At 39.3% G+C, this 25,654-nt stretch overlaps 1 protein-coding gene across 6 annotated transcripts in view; it reads left to right on the forward strand.

The window, feature by feature from the left end:
- The first annotated feature begins 6,811 nt into the window (after window positions 1-6,811).
- Window positions 6,812-25,654, forward strand: part of NCOA6 (nuclear receptor coactivator 6) — a 107,514-nt gene continuing 88,671 nt past the window's right edge. For all 6 annotated transcript variants that reach the window (XM_053890323.1, XM_053890324.1, XM_053890329.1 and 3 more), the window contains exon 1: window positions 6,812-6,924. The gene's annotated coding sequence lies outside the window, so the exon portion shown is untranslated. The remainder of the gene's footprint in view (window positions 6,925-25,654) is intronic.

Genomic DNA, 25,654 nt, shown 5'->3' on the forward strand with positions numbered 1-25,654 from the left:
TCCGACTTCGGCTCAGGTCATGATCTCACGGTCTGTGAGTTTGAGCCCCGCGTCGGGCTCTGTGCTGACAGCTCGGAGCCTGGAGCCTGCTTTGGATTCTGTGTCTCCCTCTCTCTCTGCCCCTGTCCTGCTCATGCTCTGTCTCTCTCTGTCTCAAAAATAAATAAAAACATTTTTAAAAATTAAAAAAAAAAAAGAATTGGATGCTCAACTGACTAAGCCACCCAGGTGGCCCTATGATCAACTGAATTTTTGACAAGTGTGCCAAGATCATTCAATGGACAAAGAATCTTTTCAACAAACAGTGCTAGTGCAATTGAATATCCACATGCAAAAGAATGAAATTTGACCTTTACCCCATGTCACATACAAATAGTAACTCACAATGGATCAAGACCTAAATATAAAAGCAAAAAACAGACAAGTCTTAGAAACATAGGAGTAAATCCTGATGACTTAGATTTGGCCATGATTCTTAGATATGACACCAAAAGCACAAGCAACAAAAGAAAAAAATAGATACATTGAAATGCATCAAAATTAAGAACTTTTGAGCATCAAAGGATAGTACCAAGAGAGTAAAAAGACAACCCCCAAAATGAGAGAAATATTTGCAATCATAGATCTGATAAAGGTCTAGTCCCCAGAATATATAAAGCACACTTCCAGTTCAACAACCCAAAGTGAAAAGTTGGGCAAAGAACTTGACCAGACATTTCTCTAAGGAAGATATTCAAATGGCCAATAAGTTCATGATAAGATGTTTAATATAAGTCACTAGGGAAATTCAGATCAAAACCACAATGAAATACCACTTCATGCTCACTAGGTTGGCTATAATTATAATATTTTTAAAATCATTTTTTAAAAAGGAAGTAAGTGTTGGTGAGGATATGGAGAAATTGGAACCTTCATATTTTACTAGTGAGAATGTAAAGGTGCAGCTGCTGTGGAAAACAGTGTGGCATTTCTTTAATAATTAGAATTACCATATGACCCAGCAATTCCACTCCCAGATATATGCCCCAAAGAATTGAAAACAGGTGTTCAAACAAAAATTTGTGCATGAATGTTCATAACAGCATTATTCACAAAAGGCAAAAGGTGAAAACAACCCAAATGTCCAGCAATGGATGAATAGGTAAGACAAATGTGGTATATTCATATGATGGAATATTATTCAGCCATAAAAAAGGAATGAAATCTGATACATGCTACAACATGAATGAACCTTGAAAACATGCTGAGTAAAAGAAGCCAAACACAAAAGGTCACATATTGTGACCAATATTTATATGAAATAGCCAGAATAGGCAAATCTATAGAGATGGAAGGCAAATTAGGGGTTGCTTAAGGATAGGGGAATGGGGCCTTGGGAAGAGGACAATATCTAAATGGTACAGATTTTCTTTCTGAGGTGATATAAATATTCTAAAAATTGACTGTGGTGATGGTTGCACCTGTGACTATACTAAAAAGCATTGAATTGTATGCTTTAAATGAGCGAATTGTTTGGTATGTGAATTATATCTCAATAAAACGGTTTTTAAAAAACATGATTTGGCAATATACACTAGGGCTGAACATGTAAATTCTATGACCCAGCAATCTTAGTCCTAGGTATATATCCAGCAGAAAATTGTACACATGTTCATCCAAAGATGTATAAGAATATTCAGAGTAGTACTTAAAAAAATTGACCTGAAGTAGAATTTCACCACCAGTAGAATGGATAAATTGTGATATACTCAAATAATAAAATGAAAGGGACAGCAATGAAAAGGACAAACCCCAACCATAGGCAATAATATAGATGAATCTCAAAAACATAAAATTGAACGTAAGAAACCAGACTCAAAAGAGTACACTCTATACGATTTCATTTATATAAAGTTTAACACCTGGCGTGCCTCATCTGTGGAATTAGGTGTTGGTATACTGTTTACACTCAGAGGCATGGGTAATGATTAGAAAGGGAGCTTTTGTGGAGCTGGTAATGTTCTACTTGTTGATTTAGGTGTTGGGTAGACAAGTGTTGTTCATTTTGTGAAAATGCATAAGGATTTACACTTACGACTTGTGTATTTTTATGTTTTTATGTTATACTTTAATAATTTCAGAATACTTTTAAAAATAGGTTTTTAAGTCCTAAGAATATTTCTCTCTTTTTGGTCACTTCTTGATACTCTTTGATTTTTTTCAATTGTGTAGTTATCACTCTATTTCCATTTTCAATGTTTTTTTCCTAATAGCAAGCCATTGCTTGCCCATATCAAGCCTTTATGCAAAGTAGAAGTGACTCCTCTTCAAGGGACCTTTATTTCTGGTTGTCTGGAATTGTTGAGCTGATTTTGTAGTAACAAGGCACTTTACTGCCATCTACTGGTAAATTATCACAATAAAGTTATGAATTACAGTGTTAACCAGTGACCAGCACCCACTTAGATGTGATGTCCTCTTGCAAGACACAACTTGCTCAACTGAATGTGGTAACGTTGTTTGGCACTGTTGTGATGAACCCCGCAGACAGTAGAATGTTGACATTCTCTAGATGGTTTTGTTCTTTTTATTCCTGTTCGATATTGTTCTTAAAGACATGGTTGAAGTATTCACTGTGAAAGCTTAAGCCACTTGGACTAAAATGTGAAAGCAAAAGTTCAATAAATGCTAATCAATCTGTTCATATCAAAGAACCATTGATTTGCTCTTGCTTTACCCAAGTCTGAATCCAGAACTATCCTGGATGTCATAGGATTGCTTTTCTTGCTCAAAGCATTCTGTGAAACAGTCTTGCATCCTCTCCAGAGGCCTCTGAATCTGGCACTTGTTGAAGCTGTCATAAGTCCTAGGTAGTCTTCGGAACATTTTATATCTACTAATTCATTTAATCATCGGCTCCTCATCTATAAGGTGCCCTTATTATCTGCATCTTACAGATGAGGCAACTGAAGTACAAAAAAGTTAATTTATATTACAAGTTGTGATATTACAAAAATACCTTCTTTGAGGAGCTTATGGTCTATTAGGGACACAAAACAAAATAAAAATGCCATGTAAGGCTTAAGAAACAAAGGAGAAAATACTTTGGACCCTGTTGGAAAAGACATTTTACTCCTTTTGGTCCCAGTTTCCTCATCTGTATAACAAGAAGGTTGAATTTTCCCAATGTCACATAGCTAATAAATGCCAGCTGATTTTGTAGTAACAAGTATTGGGTATTTTGGTTTCAGAGCCCAAACTTGTGATCACTGTGCTATACTTAGTGCCAGTTCATGGCCTGTTTCTGTCCCTTTGCTAATTACCTGTGGGCAACAAATACTTATGTTGCCCATGCTTGTATTTTCACCTGCAGGATAGGTAGATGCCCAAGTGGGTCTCTGGATCCTACCTCCCTGAATACTTGCTAACCTCAGGAAAACTTAGAACCTTCAGTTTAAGGACATGGAAAACAAGGTAAAAATGAGGATAGTGGCTCAGATTCTGGAATGTTTTTTTTTTTTTTGATTGTGGTAAAATACATAACGATTTTCACCATTTTAATTATTTTTAAGTGTACAGCTCTGTGGCATTAGGTACATTCATTGTTGTGCAACCATCACCATCATCCATCTCCAGAACTCTTTCATCTTCCCCAACTGAAACTCTGTACCCATTAAACAGTAACTCTCCATTTCCCTTTTCTGCTAGCCCTGGGCAATTCTACTTTCTTTCTTAATTTTTTAAGTTTGTTTGTTTGTTTGTTTTTTAATTTGAGAGAGGGAGACAGAGACAGAGACAGACAGAGCATGCAAACAGGGGAGGGGCAGAGAGAGGGAATCCCAAGCAGGCTCCACACTGAGTGCATGGACCCCATATAGGGCTTGAACCCACAAACCTCAAGATCATGACCTGAGCCCAAATCAAGAGTCAGACACTTAATCAACTGAGCCACCCAGGCATCTCTGCACATTTTTAAATTGGATTTTTGTTGATGTTGAGTTTCTAGAATCTTTCAGAACTTTCTTACCTCTAGAAATTGTTCTAAGACTTGGAGGTTTGTGGATGATGTCATCTCAGCCTCTGGGCTGGCTTCTGGTGGGAACTTTTACTAGTTTCTTTCAGATTAATTCATTAATCAAGTAATTAATGAATTGTATCATTATACAAGGAGTCACTCTTTGGCTGTGTCAGATTTCTAGGCTAACATAAAAGAATATATGCATATATGTTTGTATGAAGTTTAAGAACTGTCAAAGTGGCTCTAAGTTGCTAGATGTCAAAATAGTGGTGTCTCTGGAAGAGCAAGTATTGACTGGGAGGGGACATAGAGGAGGAGACAAAAGGGAACTTTCTGGGTTGATAGTTCTGTAACTTGATCTGGGTGGTGGTAACATGAGAACACAGGTAAACATTTATTATACTTAAGATGTTTGCATTTTGCTGTATGTAAATTATACCTCACTTTGTAAAAGTTAGAAGAAAAAGCTTTAAAAAAAATTTTTCCCCAGGATCTTATAAGACCTTCTGCTGTTAATTTCATAGGCTCAATGACCTGAGGTGCCTCCTTGTGGCCATCTGTGGTTCTCTTTATTTTTCTTTGTCCTCTTGGTCCCCACACCTAGCACTGTATTCAGGATTCACAAACACAACAGATATTTATTAAGCACCTCCTCTGTGCCTAGCACTGTGCTATATGCTAAGGTAAACAAGATGGATAAAGTCCCCTCCTTATGGAGTCTACAGTCTAGTGGTGAAGACAAGGAATATATAACCTAGTGCATCCTTATTGAGGACAAATAAGAGAATCTGTCTGGGGAGTGGTCAGGGAAGGAGTCCTTGAGGTTGTGATGTTTGAGCTGGGAGCTGAAGAGTCATGAATTACCTAAGCAACCAGAGCATTTCAGGCAGAGGGATCAGCATGTTCAAGGGTCCTGAGTAGGAAGGAAATACAATGTATGAAGAAGATCACTGTAATTACAGCCCAGAGAGAGAATAAGAAGGCCCTAAGATAAGTCTGGAGATGGGGCAAAGGCAGGCGACAGTGAAGACACCTATTTGGCCTTTAGCTTAACAGCAATGTGGGCCATCAAATAGTTTTGTTTTTTAATTTCTTTTTTTTAAATTTTTTTTTAACGTTTATTTATTTTTGAGACAGAGAGAGACAGAGCATGAACGGGGGAGGGGCAGAGAGAGAGGGAGACACAGAATCCGAAGCAGGCTCCAGGCTCCGAGCTGTCAGCACAGAGCCCGACGCGGGGCTCGAACTCACGGACCGTGAGATCGTGACCTGAGCTGAAGTCGGAGGCTTAACCGACTGAGCCACCCAGGCGCCCCTGTTTTTTAATTTCTTAAAAAAATATTTATTTTTGAGAGAGAGAGAGAGCACAAGCAGGTTAAGGTCAGAGAGAGAGGGGGACAGAGGATCCAAAGCAGGCTCTGCACCGACAGCAGTGAGCCAGATGCAGGGCTTGAACCCACAAACCATGAGATCATGACCCAAGCTGAAGTGAGACACTCAACCCACTGAGCCACCCAAGTGCCCCTCAAATAGTTTTAGACTGAGGCCGTTCTTGTGCAGGCCTTCTGTATTTTTTTTTTAATTTTTTTTTCAACGTTTTTAATTTATTTTTGGGACAGAGAGAGACAGAGCATGAATGGGGGAGGGGCAGAGAGAGAGGGAGACACAGAATCGGAAACAGGCTCCAGGCTCCGAGCCATCAGCCCAGAGCCTGACGCGGGGCTCGAACTCACGGACCGCGAGATCGTGACCTGGCTGAAGTCAGACGCTTAACCGACTGCGCCACCCAGGCGCCCCGCCCCTCAAATAGTTTTAAATAGGGGAGAGACATGATAAAATTTGACTTAGAAACATTACTCTGACAGGAGAGTGGTTCATTGAAGGTGAACCAGGGAGGATGTGAAAAGGCCTTAGGTGACTACTGCACCAATCCAAGCATACAGTGTGTGCTCAATGGAATGAAAGTACTCCTGACTCCTATTCTTAGATGAAACCAGTATGTCTGACCAATATGCAATCAATTTATAATCCACTGGATCATCTTCTATCTTCTGTGATGCTCATGACAGACTCCTTAACTCCCATTTTACAGATGAGGAAGTTGAGGTTACAGGCAAAGAAAGTTACATAACTATCAAGTGTGAAAAACAGATCTGAATCCAGGCCTTTATGATAGACATCAAGTCCAGTGCTGGGAGGCCTCTCTACATTTGGGGAGAGGGGAGGAGCCACATTCCCTTGCACCTAATGAGCTTGCAAGGATGGTGGTGATGGGAAAAAAGTAGAGAGGGGCTTACAGGCAAATTAATAATTAAGGCTAAAGATTATCTTTATCACCGTTAGTGTTATTAAACACTATGTGTCAGGCACTGTGCCAAGTGCTTTTCATGTCTTCTCTCATTTCCTCTTTGCAAGCACTATTATTATCCCCATATTTCAGATATGTAAACTGAGGCTTGGAAAGTTGACTTGCCCAAGGGCACTAGGGCCAGAGGGCTCCTATAGGGCTGTACACTGACTCCAAAGTGGAGGCAAAAGCCACTGACGATATAACAGCGCCAGGAGACCGAGAATCACCCAACCCATGCACTAAGCTCTGCACCCAAGTGAGCGGGCGCGCGCTCCGCCTCGCGCTCTCGGGGACGTTTGGCCACGTGATCAGGGCCCGCCCCCGCCCGCCCCGCCCCCTCCCGCTCTCCCACCCTCTCTCCCTCCCTCCCCCTCCCTCCCCGGCCCGGTCCGGCCCATCCCCCTCCCCGCCGGCTCCCTGAGGCCCTTGCCGGGTCGGGCTGCGGGCGGCCGGGCGCCGACGGCCGGACAGACGGACGCACGCGAGGACGGACGGACGGACGGACGGAGGGCGGCGGGCACGCACGGCCCGGGCCGGTGCTCCGAGGCCCGCCCGGGAGGGCTGGGGCCGCGCTCAGGTGAGGTGACGGCGACGCGGGCCCGTAAGGGGTGGGCCCGCCGGGCGTCTGGGGTCCCGGCCCCGCTGGCTCCGCGGGAAGGAGGCGCCGCCCGGGCCCGGCGCGGGAAAATGGCGCCGGCCGGCAGTGGAAGACGGCTCCTGTGCGGGCCCGGCCCGGAGCCGCCCCGCCCGCGGCGCTCGTGTCCCCGTCGCCATGTTGGGGAGCGGGCCCCGGGCCTGCGGGCGGGGGTGCTGGAGGGAGCGGGGGCCGGCCGGGGTTGGGGAGGGTGCGAGACGCGGGGTCTGGGGCGCTGAGGGAGTGCAGGGCCGGCCGGGGTCTGCACAGGGTGGCGCTCCAGGCCCGAGGAACTGGCGGGAGCCGAACGTGGGGTCGTGGCCGGGGTCGAGGAGAAGAGACACTGAGTCCAAACGGAACTGGATCGGGGTCCGTGGGGCTGGAGGCCAGGACTGGAGTTGGGTTAGGCTATTCGTGTTCCGGACCCCAGGACCGGTAGGACCCAGAGGGGCGTGGGGTCCGAGCTCAGGCTGTCAGAGCAGGGACAGTTCTTTGTGGAGGGCGGGGGTGGAGTGTTGATTAGGAATATTAGAAATGGGGGCCCTTTGGAGGCCGGTGCGACTATCAGACTTGGACAGTTCTCAGAGTCGCGGGTGCGAATTGCAAGTCCCGTATGACTCCCAAGAGACTGAGGACATATGTTCTCCTAGCATATTCTACTCCCAGTTGGGGACAGCAACAGAAAATAGGAAGACTTTTATGAGGAAGAGGGAAAAGAGAGACTGAGGTTTGGGTGCAGGAGTTGGTCAGCAAATGGGGTGCCCAGCGTGGAGCTGGTTGGCAAGAAGAAAGAGCCTCCATCAACTTAATGGAGTTTGTGTCTTTAAAAGGAGGGACCAGTCTGTTTGTGGGTGGTGACCCAAGGTGTCTTCCCAGGAAGAGGACAGCCCACTGTTTTAAGAGCAGGGTCACCTGGGGAGGTCATCAGAAAGGCCTTGAGGCCAGTAAGAATGGTGAAGAAAAATCAGTGTGTAGAAACTACAAGGGTCTTAGAGATCATGTAACAATTTCGGGTCATGTAATGATTTTAGCTGAGACCTAGAAAGGTAAAGTTGACTCCTCCAGATCTTACAGGTTCCTGGAAGACGAGGTCTGCTGCCTCCTTATTCAACAGACTGGCTTAAAGGAATTTGTTAGCTGTGAGAAAAGTGTTAAGGCAAGCTCAGCAGCATGTATCGAAGAACTGTTAATGGGTTTTGTTTTGATAGTTTGTCAGTACAAAGACTGAAAGGGGATACAAAGAAGGATAGGTAACCAGCTATTTGATAATTTCTAGCCCACCTCCATTTGTGCAAAGAAGTTATCTTCAGGACCCTTTTGACTTTGAACTTGGAGTTTTAAGAGATGCTCCTTCTGTTCTAGGTGTTTATTATGTAGGAAAGGGACATAGAAAGCCTAAAAAGATAACAGTGAACAATCATGTACACCCAAGATCTGTATCATGATCAAACTTCAATTAAAGTTTGATCAAGATAGAGAGGAATTCAAAGTTCATATGGGTTATGGAATAGTTCTGTCATGCAAATTTCATGCACATCTATCATGAGATAGTAGACCCAGGGCTCCCATAAAATCAAAAAGGTTATGAAGATGTTTATAGTAGTAAGATTTTCTATGTTCAATGAGTATACACAATACATACATACAGTATCAAGATTAATTTATTCTGAGTCTTTCTAATGCATGAAGACCTAACTAGTGGGCATCTAGGGAAGCTGCTCAGAATAATAATAACCCCTCCCAAAATAATAGTTTTAATTGCATTAAACAAAATACACTGGATTATAGAGAAAGCCATTGTATTGAAATACCAAAATATACAAATTATAAAATAGTATGGATATACTTTATCAATACATTAAGAAATCAGATCTAGTGACAGGTCTGATAATTACAAATTTTAAACACGATGAGCATAAATAATACTTTAAGATATCAGCAACAATTGTAATATGATGTAAAGGTATCTGTGATAACTGACAGAGTGACAGATACTGCTAATACTAGAGTAGTGTGTTGCCTACAATTCATTTTTGAAGAAAATTGTAACTTTCAATTAGAAGTTAGTGAAAATAAGGAAGTAATTTTTCTTTTTCTCCCTATCCAAGTTCACAGACCCCTCTGAATTCTACCTGTGAATCCCATCTATGAACCCCAGGTTAAGAAACCCTTCCGCTACCACCAAGCATGTCTTCCATTCAGCAGACAATTACTGTGCACTAAGACACGTCAAGCGTTATTATGCCAGGCTCTGAGGATTGAAAGGTCTTTAAAGCAGGATCTTTTCATTTCAGATATTCAGTCTCGTGAGAGAAATGAATGTACCAACAATGCTATTTCAGGATGGTGAATGCCAAAGGAGTATCAAAAGTTGTAAAAACACAAGAGGTGGGCACATTTCGGTTCTAAGAATCAGGGAAGGTTTTGTGAAGGGAGATACTTGAGATGTGTCCTGAAAGGTGGAGGAGTTTGCCAGATGGAGAGTTGGAGAGAAGAGCTTTCTATGTAAGGCATGCACTTTCAGGGAATACAGTTGAATGTGGCTGAAGCACAGTATGTGTGTGGATCAAGTGGTTAAAGATGAGATGGAAATGTTGTTTGGTTGTCCTGCTTGTAAAGGACTTTATTAAAGGACTGAATCTTTAGCTGATAGGGAGGCATTCAACATTTCCAAGGAGGAGAATGTATGATTAGGATTAATTTTTAGGAGATAAGTGGATGAAGAGTGGACTGGAGAGCAGGGAAGAAGTAATGAGGGCCTAGTTAAGGCAGAGGCAGTCAGCTTTGAGCAAAGTTAGAATTTTTAGGTGTTGATAATATTGCACATGGTAAGAGAGAAGGAATATTTTAGATTGGGATGGTGGCTGTCAAGTTAAAAAAGGGATGAAAGGAAAATGAAGTGAGAATTGTCACAGGTAATAAGGGAGATGATTTTTGGGGATAGAATAACAGACTTCTGGAAACCATTGCAAAGCTGGCAAGTGTGGTACAGTTTTTGTTTAAAGAAATCAAAGGTAAGTGTCAGCAGACATAAGAAGCAGGGAAAGTATTCCTAGAGTGTAGGAAAACCACAACTGTCTACATCAGGGGTCACCAAACTATGGTCAGTGTCAAATCTGGTAGAGTTACTCATTTACATATTGTCTTTGGCTGCTTTCACTCTACCAAAGGCAGAGTTGAGTAGTTTTACAGAGAATATATAGTTTTCAAAGCTGAAAATATTTATTGTCTGTCTCTTTACCAAAGATGCTTGCCAATCTCTGATCAGTGTCTGAAGATTGGATGTTCAACTTCTGTTTTGTCATTTCTAGTTCTTATATAATGGAGAATAACCATTTTGACTTTGTCCTTCCGGCTGGCTCACCCATGCTCTGTATATCTGCAGTATGACATAGACCCCTGAATATTTTATATCAGTCAGTGATCCCAAGGTCTGTTCGGGGGTCTGCTGTGCGGCAAATGTGGTAGTAACAGGTTTTCACAACTCAGACCATGCTTGTTTTGGCATATTCTCATTGGGTTGTCTTTTTAGAAAGATTTCTTTATATTTTCTGATTAGTAATCCTTTGTTGGTTACATGTATCATAGAGATCATTTCCCAGTTGCTCATTTTTTAAAAAATTTTTTTAATGTTTGTTGAGAGAGAGAGTGTGAGCAGGGGAGAGGCAGAGAGAGAGAGAGAGAGAGAGAGAGAGAGAGAGAGAATGTGAAATAGGTTCTAGGCTCTGAGCTGTCAGCACAGAGCCCAACATGGGGCTCAAACAGCGAGATCATGACCTGAGCTGAAGTCAGATGCTTAACCGACTGAGCCACTCAGATGCCCCATAAATCTTTCTCTCTTTTGTTAAAAGAGGTTCTGAATTTTAATAAAGTCAAATTTATCAATCTTCCTGCAAGATTTTGAAATTATTCTTTATATTATCTTCTTGAATCTTCACTGTTTTTCCTTTGATGTTTAGATCTCTAATCTATCTGGAATTGACTCTTGTGTGTGATGTGAGGTAGGGTCCAGTTTCATTTTTTTTTTTCCTGTGTATAACCAATTATCCCAGCATCAATTAAAAAAAAAAACAAACCAGTGTTTTTAATGTTTTAATTTATTTTTGAGACAAAGAGAGCACGAGTGGGAGAGGGGTCTAGAGAGCCAGAGACACAGAATTCCAAGCAGGCTCCAGGCTCTGAGCTGTCACCACAGAGCCCAATGACGCAGGGCTCGAACTTATGAGCTGTGAGGTCATGACCTGAGCCAAAGTTGGACACTTAACCAACTGAGCCACCCAGGCGGTCCCAGCACCATATTTAAAAAAAAATTTTTTTAATGTTTGTTTATTTTGAGAGAGAGAGAGACACGGAGTGTGAGTGAGAAGGGGCAGACACAGAATCCAGAGTAGGCTCTAGGCTCTGAACTGTCAGCACAGAGCCCAACATGGGGCTGAAACTCACGAACTGTGAAATCATGGTGTGAGCCAAAGTCAGATGCTTTACTGACTGAGGTGTCCCCCACCTCACCATTTGTTGAAGAGCACTTTGTTTTCAAATTGTGTGCTCTTTTGGTGGAGTCTGTCTGAGGTCCTAATTCCAACTGTGCTGCTTGCTAATTGTGTGACGTTGGACAAGTTGGGTAACCTCTTTGTGCCTCCCTTTCCTCAGCTTTTATTTATTTATTTATTTGTTTGTTTGTTTATTTATTTATTTATTTAGCCCAACGTGGGACTTGAACTCATCACTGCAAGATCCGAGTCTCATGCTGTACCTACTGAGCCAGCCAGACACCCGACGTTTTCTCAGCTTTTAAAATAAGGACAATAGGGGCACCTGGGTGGCTCAGTTGGTTAAGTGGCCGACTTCAGCTCAGGTCATGATCTCACGGTTCATGAGTTTGAGCCTTGCATTGGGCTCTGTGCTGACAGCTCGGAGCCTGGAGCCTGCTTTGGATTCTGTGTCTCCCTCTCTCTCTGTTCCTCCCCCGCTCGCACTCTGTCTCTCTCTCTCAAAAATAAATAAAGATTTAAAAAAATGTTTAAAAAAATAAGTAAAATAAAATAAAATAAGGATAATAGTATTTATCTCATAGAATTGTGAAGATTAAGTGAGTTAGTTCATGTAACGTGTGGAACAGTATGGCACCTAGAAAATGCTCAATAATGTTAGCTGTTACTTAGCATTCTTGTTCATTTCTGATGTCTAGCACCTGGTACAGAGTAGGGGTTTAATGTACTCAACTGAGTTGTCTGTCTTAACTTGGTTTTCAGGTCAAGACAGAATGGTTGAGAGGTAGGCTGAATCTCAACAGGAAATGCTTCCAGTTGCTGCTTAGTTTTAGCTGCTGCCTCAGACTATCTGCTGGGAAGGAACTCCTCTTAGCCCATCACTTCTTTTGCAGAGAACTTCTGTAACAGAGGATGCAAACCAGCAGCCTGTGGTTGGATTTGACCTGCAGACAGACATGTTTTGTTTGGCTAAAATTTACACAGATTTCTGACTTTGTGACTTTTCTTGAAATTTTGGAAGATCTGTTAACACAAACTCCTATTCTCTCATAGCAACACAGTGAAAGCTAAAGCTTTTAGGTGTGATGTGTGTTTCCTTGTGCTCTGTGGTCCTCACTGCTTTCTTGCTTTGCTCATTTACTTTTATTGCCCTGTAGGCATTCTGGTTCTTACTTCACTGAGGTTTTAAATATTCTCTCTCTTAAACCAATAAATGATATGTTGGGATGAGGGTTGGGATGGCCAGAAATTGACAGATGAGTTTGTGGGCAGGTAAAAACCAAAGTCTGTTTATAAGGATGAGTCATTTTTGATCAAAATGAATAAAATGATAAGTGAAATTAAAAGATGAGGTGAAATTAATTTCAAATTGCTGAATCCGTAGGTATCTATTGTGCACTGGGTATAGAAATTACCACATTTGTGGTAGCAAAAAAACTAGCTGGCCAGCTTTATGAAACATTGCAGAAGAGATCTTTTTAATTGTGATGTGGAGCTGTTTTCCAAGAGAGTGGTTGGATGAAAGAGAGGAAAAACAGGAATTCATTCACTTGCCAAACATTTATTGAGCCCTACCTTGTATATTAGGCTAGAACTCTGCAAGATACAAAGATAATTCTAGTCAGAGTTTAAATGTCCTGTGGAGTATAGGTAATGTGTTACGAAGCTGGGATATCAAAGAATGGTACCTGAAAGAGGTAGCGTTTGAGTGGAGCTGCCAAAAATGTAAGGATCTTTTTGGGTTTTTTTTTAATTTTTTATTTTCAATGTTTGTTTATTTTTGAGAGAGAGAGTATGCGCGTGCACAAGCAGAGGAGGGGCAGGGAAAGACCGAGACAGAGAATCTGAAGCAGGCTCCTTGCTGTGAGTGCAAAGCCTGACATGGGGCTGAAACCCATAAACTGAACCATGAGATTGTGACCTGAGCCGAAGTCTGGCACTCAACCAACTGAGCCACCCAGGTGCCCCAAGAATGGTTAGGATCCTAATACTTGGAGACGAGACCGATTTTCCAGGCTGAATGAAAGCATGAGTGTGGAGATGTGTGTTTAGGAGTTAGTAAAGAGTCCAGTTTGGCTGGAGAACAGGATCGTTACAGGGCTGTTGTTGGAGTTCAGTCTGGAAGTGGAGATTGAACAACAATAGCAATAATAATAGCAGTAGTAGGTCACATTTTTTGCTTGCATACTGTTTGCCAGATAACTTGCCAAGCATTCAATAAGTAGTATTTCTTTTAATCCTCACAACAACTCTGTGAGATAGGCATTATTTTTTATGGCTTTTTAAAAATAAACTGAGGAAAAGAACTAACAATTGATGGAGAAAGAATTTGAGTCTAATTCCCAGTCCTGTGTTAGTCCCTGTATAGTATATATACAGCTTAATAAGGGAAGGCTTTGAATCCTTTTCAGTTTCTGGCTGGGAAGTTTGGACTTGATTAACTAAGTAATAGGGAGTCATCAAAAGTTTTTAGCTATATGGTGACATAATGAAACCTGCACAGTAGGAAAGTAAGCCTGGTAGTGAAGTATAGGAACAGCATGGGGAGAAAGGAGAAATACTGACAGCCAGTTTACTCTCCACCTCCTCACTAGATTCAGTGCTTCTTCATATCTGGCCCTGTGTCTGTCCTCCCCTTCCTTCAGCTCCGCTGCCTACCTATTGTGTTGTCTCACAGATTTATTTTTAAAAATGTAATCTTTCCCTACCTCACCTTATTCTAAAAAGGACTTGAGGTGGCTGTCTAGGAACTCAATAAGCATTTGCTGAGTTAATTTATAAATGACCAGAAGTATAGGTAGGTGTGTATATAAAGGGACTATGACTTTTTTGGACAGAGTAATGCAGCTCTAGAATTTGGTGATAAGCTATATTTTATGTATAAACCCTATGAAGCAAAAGCCTGGAACCACATCTTCTTTAACTTGTGAATGATTATATTCTGTGTCAGATAGAATATTAATGCTCAGTTAATATTAACTATATAAGTTAAAAAGCTAAACTTATAGAAACAGAGAGAATGGTGGTTGCCAGGGGATGGGGTAGGGGAAATGGGAATATGTTGGTCAAAGCATAGAGACTTCCAGCTGTAAGATGAGTAAATTCTGAGGACCTAGAGTACATCACGGTGACTATAGTTAACAATAATGTATTATATACTTGAAAGTTGCAGAAAGAGTAGATTAGATCTTAAATGTTTTTGCCACACACCAAAAAAAAAAAAAAAAAGTGTGTGAGGTGATGGATATATTAACTAACCTTATTGTGGTAATCATTTTGCAGTATATATGTGTATCCATCTCATTGTACATTTTATTTATTTATTTTTTAATGTTTATATTTTGAGAGGGGCGGGGAGGGAGAGAGGATGAGCAGGGGAGGGGCAGAGAGACGGAGACAGAATCTGAAGCAGGCTTCAGGCTGTGAGCTGTCAGAACAGAGCCCGACTTGGGACTCAAACTCACAAGCTGTGAGATCATGACCTGAGCTGAAGTAGGCTGCTTGACCGACTGAGCCAGCCAGGCGCCCCTCATTGTACATTTTAAACTAACACAATGCTGTATGTTGATTATATCTCAATAAAGCTGGGGGGAAAGATCTTTGTCAGCTAATAATATTAATGATCACCAAATTCAGAGGGCATTCATACTTTAAATATTTAGGTTCGTATTTACCATTGACTAGCTACAACCACCGCCTCCCCCAACACATACAAAGAGGCAACAAAAGTTCCCGCTAACTCTTACCTTTACCAATATTGAACCTGTTGAATATTAGTTCCATAGTACCATTTATGTATATTTTCTAAAGACCAGACAGCAGCAGTTTCTCACAGGAAGAAATAGTTGCAAATTTGTGAATCAGATTCTTATTTTGGATTTTATAGAGGGAAATTGTTCATTAGGTAAAGTCCCTTGCCGTAAATTTAAATATTATATGAAAGTAAGGCTGTGTCCCTTCTATAAAATACAGACTTAAAAAGTTCAAACACTTGGAGAAATCAAAGATGTTGTGGTTAACCACCAAATGCTGGTACAGGGGAGAAGAGTTTTAGGTAAACCAACATCTGACTAGACATAATAAGAGACAGATCAATAGACCTAAATAATGGATTGGTTAAATAAGTATTCTTTCCCGTTGTAGGTATTAACTAACAGCAGTATATGCATATACACGTAAGCACATATCAGTATGAATTATAATGATATAACTAGTATAAATTCAAATCTGGTAATGCTTCATAAAAGAAAATGAGCCTTCAACTGAGTTCTTTTAGATTGTGTTCAACTGTTCAGTGCATGTGGAGATGACTCATTCAGAAGCATCATGATCAGAACAATTAAGTGTGGAAGAAAATGTGATTATGATAGTATATGTTGACTGCCTACCAGTGTTGAGAAGTATATCCAGTTAATGAGTAATTAGTTTCTGCCTTCCAGGAAACTAATTAATCTGAGAATGTGATATGAACATAAATAAAAAGGTGGGGGGAGCATAAATGTTTTAAACGAGACTATAAGTGCTGTGGAAATTCAGGAGAGAGCACCACTACCACTTGGAGAATCAGGGAAGACTTCATGGAAAAGGTGGTATATTAATTTTCTAGGGCTGCTGTAACAGACTACCACAAACTGGGTGACTTAAAACAACAACAATTTATTCTCTTAAAATTCTTTATTCTAGAACCTGAATTCAAGGTGTCAGCAGGGACATGTTCTCTCTGAGGCTTACAGTAGAATCTTTCCTTGCCTTTTTCTGGCTTGCATCAATTCTTAGTATTTCTTGATTTGCAGCTACATCACTTCAGTCTCTGCCTTTGTTGCCACATGGTGTTCTCCCTGTGTATCTCTCTGTGTCCAAATTTCTCTCTTATAAAGACACCAGTCATAATTGGATTAAGGGCTTACACCCTACTCCAATATGACCTCATGTATACTAGTTACATCTGCAGTGACCCTATTTCCAAATCTACATTCTGGGATACTGGGGGTTAGAACTTTAATGTATCTTTTTGTGGGACACAGTTCAACCCGTAACAGGTGGCATGATACAGAGATGATACAGAGGTATTAAATTAAAATTTATTAAATAAATAGAAGGGTAAGATTGCAGTGAGTTAAGGAGAGAAGAACCAAGTGCATGATGGACATAGGAAAGCATAAGGAATATTTAGAAAATGAAATAGTGAGAAGTCTGTTTTGCTGGTGTGTTGAGCTATGGGGAGATGAAGCCAGAGTAGTTGGTTGAGCCCTAGCTGCCAGATCTAGGAAGGACATTCAGATGTTGAGTGGGTAGTGTGTGGGAACAGGATGGAACTGCAGAATTTTGAAATGGTGGGTAACTGATTCAAGCTTTGGATAGGTAATTCAAGCTTTAGGGAGATTTTGTGATCAAGTGATCATGGATAAGTAGACACCCTGAAGAAAAACAGATGGTCGATGATTTAACACACCCAGCCTTCCTCATTTGCTCAGGACAGTCAGGAAATTCCTCTTTTGTAAAAAACAGCAATAACAGAAACACCACAACAAACTTTGAGGGTTTTATTAGCCTCTTGCTCAGCCATCTGTGGACACTGAGATACATCAGCTTTTTAGGATCTCTGTTCAGAAGCCTGACCATGAATTTCAGTATTAATAATCATGTCACTATTTTCTTTCAAACTTTTCTTCAAAATCACCTCTTTTCTGTCCTTTTTTTTTTTAATCTTTTGATTTTTCTCAAAACTCTCTTTGGTTTTCCGTCTTTTTTAAACATCTGACTAATGGAAAGAATTGAGTAAAATTATGTACTGTCCAAGACAATGATACACTTTTTTTCTGTGTCCTCTTAATGATAGTTTTGGTGACTTTTGCCCACAGTAGGACTTTATTCATATTGTGAATGCATTCAAGCTGTGGTCAACAGTAGAGCTCAGGTGCTTTTCCTTATTTGTCTCTAGGTAGTTCTTCCTGATTGTGTATTTGCATTGTTCATATAATCTCGTAAGAGCCTATGTCCCCATGAAGTTTTAAAAATTGTGTTTAGGGGCGCCTGGGTGGCTCAGTCGGTTGAGTGTCCGACTTCAGCTCAGGTCATGATCTCACAGCTAGTGAGTTCAAGCCCCGCATCAGGGCTCTGTGCTGACAGCTCGGGACCTGGAGCCTGCTTCGGATTCTGTGTCTCCCTCTCTCTCTGCCCCTAACCCACTCACATTCTGTCTCTTCTCTCTCAAAAATAAATAAACATTAGAAAAGTTTAAAAAAAAAATTGTGTTTATTACAAGCACATAACTTTGTGCTTATTAGCATATATGCAGTCTTTGTAAATTTAATTCTTACAGTTTAAAAAAAATTTTTTTTAATGTTTATTTATTTTTGAGAGAGAGAGAGGGGGAGAGAGGGAGAGAATGAGTGGGGAGGGGCAGAGAGAGAGAGAGACACAGAATCCAAAGCAGGCTCCAGGCTCTGAGCTGTCAGCACAGAGCCTGACACGGAGCTTGAACCCACAGACTGTGAGATCATGACCCGAGTTGAAGTCGGACGCTCAACCTACTGAGCCACCCAGGCGCCCCATAATTCTTATAGTTTTTAATAGTCTTTTTATTTGGCAATATATTGAGGTACTTTTCACATGTCTATATAGTTATTTTTAATGGATACATAATAACCAAAATTTAAATACTCTCTGTTTATTTGGGTGAGTTCCAGTTTGTTTTTATTTTTGGTTTGTAATTCTCATTTATATTTCTATAACATCTTACTATAAAACTTTTTCCCCCAATTTTATTTTAGAATATATTCTCTAAAATGATTCAGTTTGGTCTAAGGATCATCACTTTTTAGCCATTTTGTCAGCTTATTCTTTAGAATAACTACCAGTTTATATTGATACTAGCCATTAGTTGTTGTTGGATTTTATAAATTTTTTCTTCTAGTATAATAGTGGTACCTCACAGTTTGTTGGGTTTTAAGATACTTTAAATGTTTTCTTATGAAAAATTTCAAACATACAGATAAAACCCCTGAATTAGTAGAATAAACACCCTTATACCTGCCAGCTATGTTCAACATGTAGCCATATGCTCAATGGTATACTTATGTTAAACTTTTAAAAATAAAGACATCATCAAACTATGCCTTTAAACATTTTAGCATGCATCTCTTACAAATACATTCTTCGCATACAGTACCTTTATCACACCTAACAAATTATCAATAATTCCTTAATGTTATCTAACATTGAGTCTGTATTTGTTTCCCTCCTTGTCTCCAAAACGACTTTTTATAGCTGACTTGTTCAAAGGACCACGCACTACATTTTCATCTATTTATGTAGATGTAGTATTTTACAAATCTGGAATAGTTGCCATTCCTTGTCTGCTTCCTCACCTTTTGTTTTTTTTGTTTTGTTTTGTTCATGGCATTGATTTGTTGACACCAGAGCAGTTTTGTTTAATGCTCCACATTCTGGATTTATCTGATTGTTTTCTTTGTGACATTTGTTCCTTATATTTCCCTAAACTGGAAGGTTTGAAGACCAGATCTGAGCTGAACATTTTGGCAAAAATACCTAAATATTCCTCACAAGGCATCATATTACAAGCTACACAAATGTCTAGTTGTCCCATTGTTGATAACTTTGATCAGAGGTTTAAGGTTGTGACTTCCATATCTCTCGATTATGAAATTGCCCTTTTTCTTCTGTGACTAGCAAATATATTTTTTACTTTTATCAATGATGGGTATTTTTTTTAACTTCTTTGAGTTAGTTTTCTTTATCATTTGACCATTTATTCCATGTAGATTTGGTATTATCCTTTTAAGTTTGTACTGTGTATTTAAAAATTGTATTCAGTATAACAAATAATGCATTGTTATGATAGATAAATTTCAAGTTTCAAAATATAGCTGAAATCCAATATAACCAAAAAAAAAAATACAGATTTCAAATATATAATAGGGGGCATTTGTTTGACAAGATTTTGTGATGAGTCATGTTTCCTTTTAAAAAAAAAAAAACATTCCAAGCAGACAGATCTAAAAAACATAAACTCTTGAATCAAAAATTTCTTTTATTTTTCTTTTTGAAATGGAGGTAAATCTCAAATTTATAAAAGTTGGATTTACATTTGTTTTTCCATACCCACCCAAAAAGCACCCAGAATTTATTTCTTATTCTGTGAGTGTTTCATTTGGTGGTCTTTTTTATACACCCATTTTTATCAATTTTAAATTGTTATTCCTTTTCCTATTACAGATATTTTTCTTAATTCTTTCCTGTTATGAATTATACTCAAATAGGATTTTCCTTTCAAACCACAACTTTTTAAATGCCCAACATGGCATTTTCTCTCTTAGTAAGATTATCATGATGCCATACACATTATTCTACAAATTCTGTTTATTTTTTTACTTTTTAGGATATACATTTAATTCTATGTCATTAAACAGATATCAAATTCACTTTTTTCTAGCTGCATAATATTTCATTTATGCAGGTTTCTGAAGTGTCATCAGGTTGTTTCTGATTTTATTTTCCCCATCACAAACTGTGAACATCCTTGTGCATACATCTTTAAGAAATGGAGCTTTTACTTCTGTAGGATAAATCCCAAACATGGGCTAAAAGATAAGCTTATTTCAGTATTATGAACTGCCAGGTTATTTTCCATAAAGGTTGTTGCATTTCTTATTCTCACTGGCACTGGATATTAGGTATCTTTTTAGTCTTTGCCAGTCAGCTGGGTGAAAAGAGTTTTCTTATTTTTATTTTCATTTCCCTGACCATTAATACATTGTATACATTCATTGGACATTTGTATTCCATATTCTACAGATTCCCTTTACCAATTCTTTACTTATTTTTCTCTTGGGTTGTTAATTTTTTACTTTTTAATCAACTTGCTGGCACTTTTGTGTATTTAGAATATTAACCCTTTTTTGTCACATGGTACAATTATCCCAGTCTATCAGTTGGCTTTTGACTTTGTGGTTTCTTTTGACACATAGACTATTTTAATTTTTACCTGTTCATGTCTGTCAGACTTTTTCTCTAATTACTCCTGGATTCATGTCTTGCTCATCACTACCCCACTAATGAATTTTTATTTTATTTCTATATGTTTTTTAATTAAAAAAAATTTTTTTAAGTTTATTTATTTAGAGAGAGAGAGAGCACAAGTGGGGGAGGAAGAGAGAAGGAGAGGGAGAGAATCCCAAGTAGGCTCCATGCTGTCAGTGCAGAGCCCAATGTGGCTACTTTGAATGCTATACCTGTGATTGAAAATATTAGTAATAGTGTATTCACCTACAGTTCTGTCTATAGGTTTGCTAAATGATTATATCTGGGTCATCAGTAATGATGAAATGGTAACTACAGAATTTAAAAGCCGATCTTAGGATTTCAGTGTTTGATTTTAAACGTGACAATTTGGGGCACCTGGGGGGCTTGGTCGGTTGAGCGTCCGGCTTCGACTCAGGTCATGATCTCACACTCGTGAGTTCGAGCCCCGTGTTGGGCTCTGTGCTGACAGCTCAGATCCTGGAGCCTGCTCTGGATACTCTGTCTCCCTCTCTCTCTGCCCCTTCCCCGCACGCACTGTGTGTGTGTGTGTGCGTGTGTGTGCGTGTGTGTGTCTCTTTCTCTCAAAATAAATGAACATAATAATAAAAAATAAATAAATAAAAGTAACAATTTGAGGGGTGCCTGGGTGGCTCAGTTGGTTAAGCATCTGACTTTGGCTCAGGACATGATCTCAAAATTAGTGGGTTTGAGCCCTGCATCAGGCTCTGTGCTGATAGCTCAGAGCCAGGAGCTTGCTTCAGATTCTATCTCTCCCTCCTGCCTCTACCTCTCCCCCACTTGCACTCTGACTCTCTCTCTCTCTCAAAAATAAACAAACATTAAAAAAAATAAAGTGACAATTTGCAGAGCATAAAACAAAAAAGAAAGAAAGAAGAAAAGAAAGAAAAAAGTTTGACAACACGCAACACTCTCATTATGAATGTAAGACCATAGAGGAGAAGAAACACTGGTAGACTCTTTAAAAAAAAAAAAAAAAATTTTAACGTTTATTTATTATTGAGAGACAGAGAGAGACAGCATGAACATGGGAGGGGCAGAGAGAGGGTGAGACACAGAATCCAAAGCAAGCTCCAGGCTGTCAGCACAGAGCCCGACGTGGGGCTCGAACACAGAAACTGAGAGATCATGACCTGAGCCGAAGTCGGACGCTTAACTGACTGAGCCACCCCAGTGCCCCAACACTGGTAGACTCTTAGATTGATTGCTTAAGGACTTCTGTAACTTAGAGCCCAGATCTTCTGATTTAATTCTATTGGAAACTTAATAGAGGGGGAAAAAAAGCCATGGTTCTTTAAAGTCGTCTTCCGTCTTATGGCAAGACTACATTCGTTATTATTATTACAACATACTTTTCTAGTGCTTTTACAGTGAACTTTTTTTTTTGTAAGGAAGTGTCACATATGAAATGAAAGACTTTCCTACTTCTGACTAAGAAGCTTCAAATTATTCACTCAGGCCTCAATTTTCCATCAGGATATTGGACTAGATGATTGCCAAGGGCTCTCTAGTTCATACGCTAAGATTCTCATCAAGTAATTTTTAGAGAATTTTTTAGTAGTTCCTGTATTGTAGGATTTGATCAACTTTTTTTTTTTTAATATTTTTAATGTTTTTATTTATTTTTGAGACAGAGAGAGACAGAGCATGAACGGGGGAGGGTCAGAAAGAGGGAGACACAGAATCTGAAACAGGCTCCAGGCTCTCAGCCGTCAGCACAGAGCCCGACGCGGGGCTCGAACTCACGGAACGTGAGATCATGACCTGAGCTGAAGTCGGACGCCCAACCGACTAAGCCACCCAGGCGCCCCTTTGATCAACTTTTCAATGTCATTTGTATTTTAGAACATGGATTAAAAGACTAGTACTCTAAACCTGTGTTATTTTTTTACTACAGCTTTATTAGGCCTAAAAGGACACAGTGGTATTCATTGTTAGAACATGATATAGAAAGTAGTTTTTCTCTAAATTTTACATTATCCACCTATCATGGCATCTAACAATATGGGGAGAATCTCTTTGAGCCTCTGACTTATTTTGTTGGTTTATATTGTGCTCAATTAACTTAACTATATTTGTGTTAGAATGAGTTCTAGGAATCTCAAATTTCATATTTCACAGATTCATCTTTTGCTTCTTATATTACACTGTCAGAATTGAAGTTTAAAAATTAATGTTAATATTCCCTAATCTCTTAAGTTGTCTATTATGCCTACTAGGAGCAAACCAGTTGTTGCTACAGTATTGAAATGCCAGTCTCTTTGACAGGCATTTTGTGGATCCTTTCAGGGTACTAAGTTTTTATGATTTGAGGTGCCTCATTTATGCAGTAGATAGCGTGTCAGTCTCATAAATTTCTATGATTTGACTGGAGGTTTGCATAAATTTTCCCATGGGAGCCCTGGACTTAGAAACAGGAAGCATGTAAAAGTTTTATAACAGATTCACGAGGTATGGGGAGGATGGGATTGGATCTTTAGTTATGCCAAGGCAAATGTTTTTTGACAGTTCACATTTAACTGTTTATTCAGATACTTTTTAAATGCCTAATAAATTATCCTGAAACATTTAGGTCTGTGTGGTTAACAGGCCAACTTAATTTTAAGTACTTATAAGTATAATATCCAGATTTAGGCATTCATAAAAATGTTCTTTAAATTTCTCATTATACAGAATTTTTGTTTCTTCTATAGTAACTTTGGGAGCAAGAAAATACCTACCTTACCTGGTACATAGTAAGCGGTTGCTAAAGGATAGTTGAATAAATGCATCCATTGAAAGTATTCAAATTATAGATTAGAAATTATGAGGGACTTCTCTACACATATTTTCTATTTAAAAAATAACTCATGGGGGAACGTGGCTGGCTCAGTTGGTAGAGTGTGCAACTCATGATCTCGAGGTTGTGAGGTTGAGCCCTGCGTTGGGTATAGAGATTACTTAAAAATAAAAAGGAAAAAAAAAGGAAATAACTCATGGTCTGTAAGTTTGAAATGATTTCAAAATATTAAGTTAAAAAAACTCATGCAAAAGAGTCTCTTGGTAAAGTATTGAGGGTGTTATTACTAGCCATCTTTGAGAAGGAAGGGTCTTGCACCTAGACAACAAATCTGGAAGATTTATATTTGGCACAAGCTGAAGATATGCTTGTGTTTATGAGGCAGAATCCAGAAGAAGTCTAGGATTCTTATTTTACAGAGCTGTTTATTTTTTTAATTGAAGTATAGTTGACACACAATGTGATATTAGTTTCAGGTGTACAGCACAGTGATTTGACAACTCTATATGCTGTGCCATGTTTACCACAAGTGTAGTAGCCATCTGTCACCATAAAACTCTATTACAATACCATTGACTATATTCCTTATGGTGTACCTTTCATCTCCATGACTTATTCATTCCATAACTGGAAACCTGTACCTCCCACTCCCCTTCACCCATTTTGCCCACCCGTCCCACCCCCATTACAAAGCTATTTAAAACATTCAAATAGAGATATTCATTGGTTAAAGTGAAAGCATATAGAATAATAATTAAATTTCTTGGTAAATAGTCCTTGAGTTTTCTTAAACCTGGAAGGAGCTCAAGATTCTGTTCAGCTTTAGCTTAGTGATCCATCTTCTCATTTTATAGTTTAGAAATCTTAGGTCCAGAGAGATTATATCCTGCCAGTCATACAAGGGAAGGTTACTACTAGAATTTGAGGCACACTTACCCTGCCATGCTTAGCCCAGCCCTCTTTCCATTCTGTCACCCTGGGTTTCACTATCATAAAATAATGCTAATGTCTTTTCTCAAGCTATACCTAGTTAATTTTACTAGTAATCATTTGACATTTGTATTGAAAATATTATTAAAAATGGATTCTGCAGTTAGGAAATCATTGCATGGGCATTAGGCTTTATTTAATTTCCTTATGTGGATAGTGCAGCACCTGTGATGGTGCACAAGTTGTGAACCAGGACGTCTGTATTTTCCATTTTTTTGTTTCCTTGTTTGGTTTTGCATTGTCACTTTTTTAAAATATTTATTTTTGAGAGAGAGAGTGTGAAGCGGGGGAGGGACAAAGAGAAAGGGGGACAGAGGATCCAAAGCGGGCTCTGCACTGACAGCAGCAAGCCTGACTGTGGGGCCAAACTCACAGACTACAAAGACCTGAGCTGAAGTCGGATGCTTGGACGCTTGACCAACTGAGCCACCCAGGCACCCCTGCGTTGTTATTTGTAATAAAAATTTTTCATAGTGTAAGTAAGAGAATAATGTTAAATTAAAAAGTATATTATTATCAGAACATTTACAGTTTTACAACAAAGAGTAGGAAAGTGACAAGAAAGACTAAGTGTGTAGCTAACTACATGGAAGATCTTGGGCAAATCATGTAACCTTTGTGGGACTGTTTCTGCTACTTACTTCATTAGAATCCTTCAAGGGTTCTGCCCAGTACAGATATATCTGTTCTTAATATTTGTTAACTCAAGTATAGCACACACAATGCGAAGTGCACAAATCATAAGGATAATGAATTGTAAAATGAACACGCTTGCATAACCACTATTGATGTATTTTGAAAAAGCTTTCTTAATTATTACGAAAGCTTTCCTTTAAAAAAATTACACTGGATTTGAGACTATAGGTAATCTCATGTGTGTGTTTTTAATTTAATTTTTTATTTTTTTTAATTTACATCCAAATTAGCATATAATGAAACAATGATTTCAGGAGTAGATTCCTTAATGCTCCTTACCCATTTAGCCCATCCCCCCTCCCACAACCCCTCCAGTAACCCTGTTTGTTCTCCATATTTATGAGTCTCTTCTGTTTTGTCCCCCTCCCTGTTTTTGTATTTTTGTTTCCCTTCCCTTATGTTTATCTGTTTTGTCTTTTAAAGTCCTCATATGAGTGAAGTCATATGATTTTTGTCTTTCTCTAATTTCACTTAGCGTAATACCCTCCAGTTCCATCCACGTAATTACAAATGGCAAGATTTCATTTTTGATTGCCAAGTAATACTCCGTTGTGTGTGTGTGTGTGTGTGTGTGTGTGTGTGTGTATATATATACATATATATATATATGTATATATATACCACATTTTCTTTATCCATTCATCCATCAATGGAC

This window comes from Panthera pardus, unplaced genomic scaffold, assembly GCF_024362965.1.
Source record: "Panthera pardus isolate Hobbes unplaced genomic scaffold, ASM2436296v1 HiC_scaffold_25, whole genome shotgun sequence".
Lineage (NCBI taxonomy): Eukaryota > Metazoa > Chordata > Mammalia > Carnivora > Felidae > Panthera > Panthera pardus.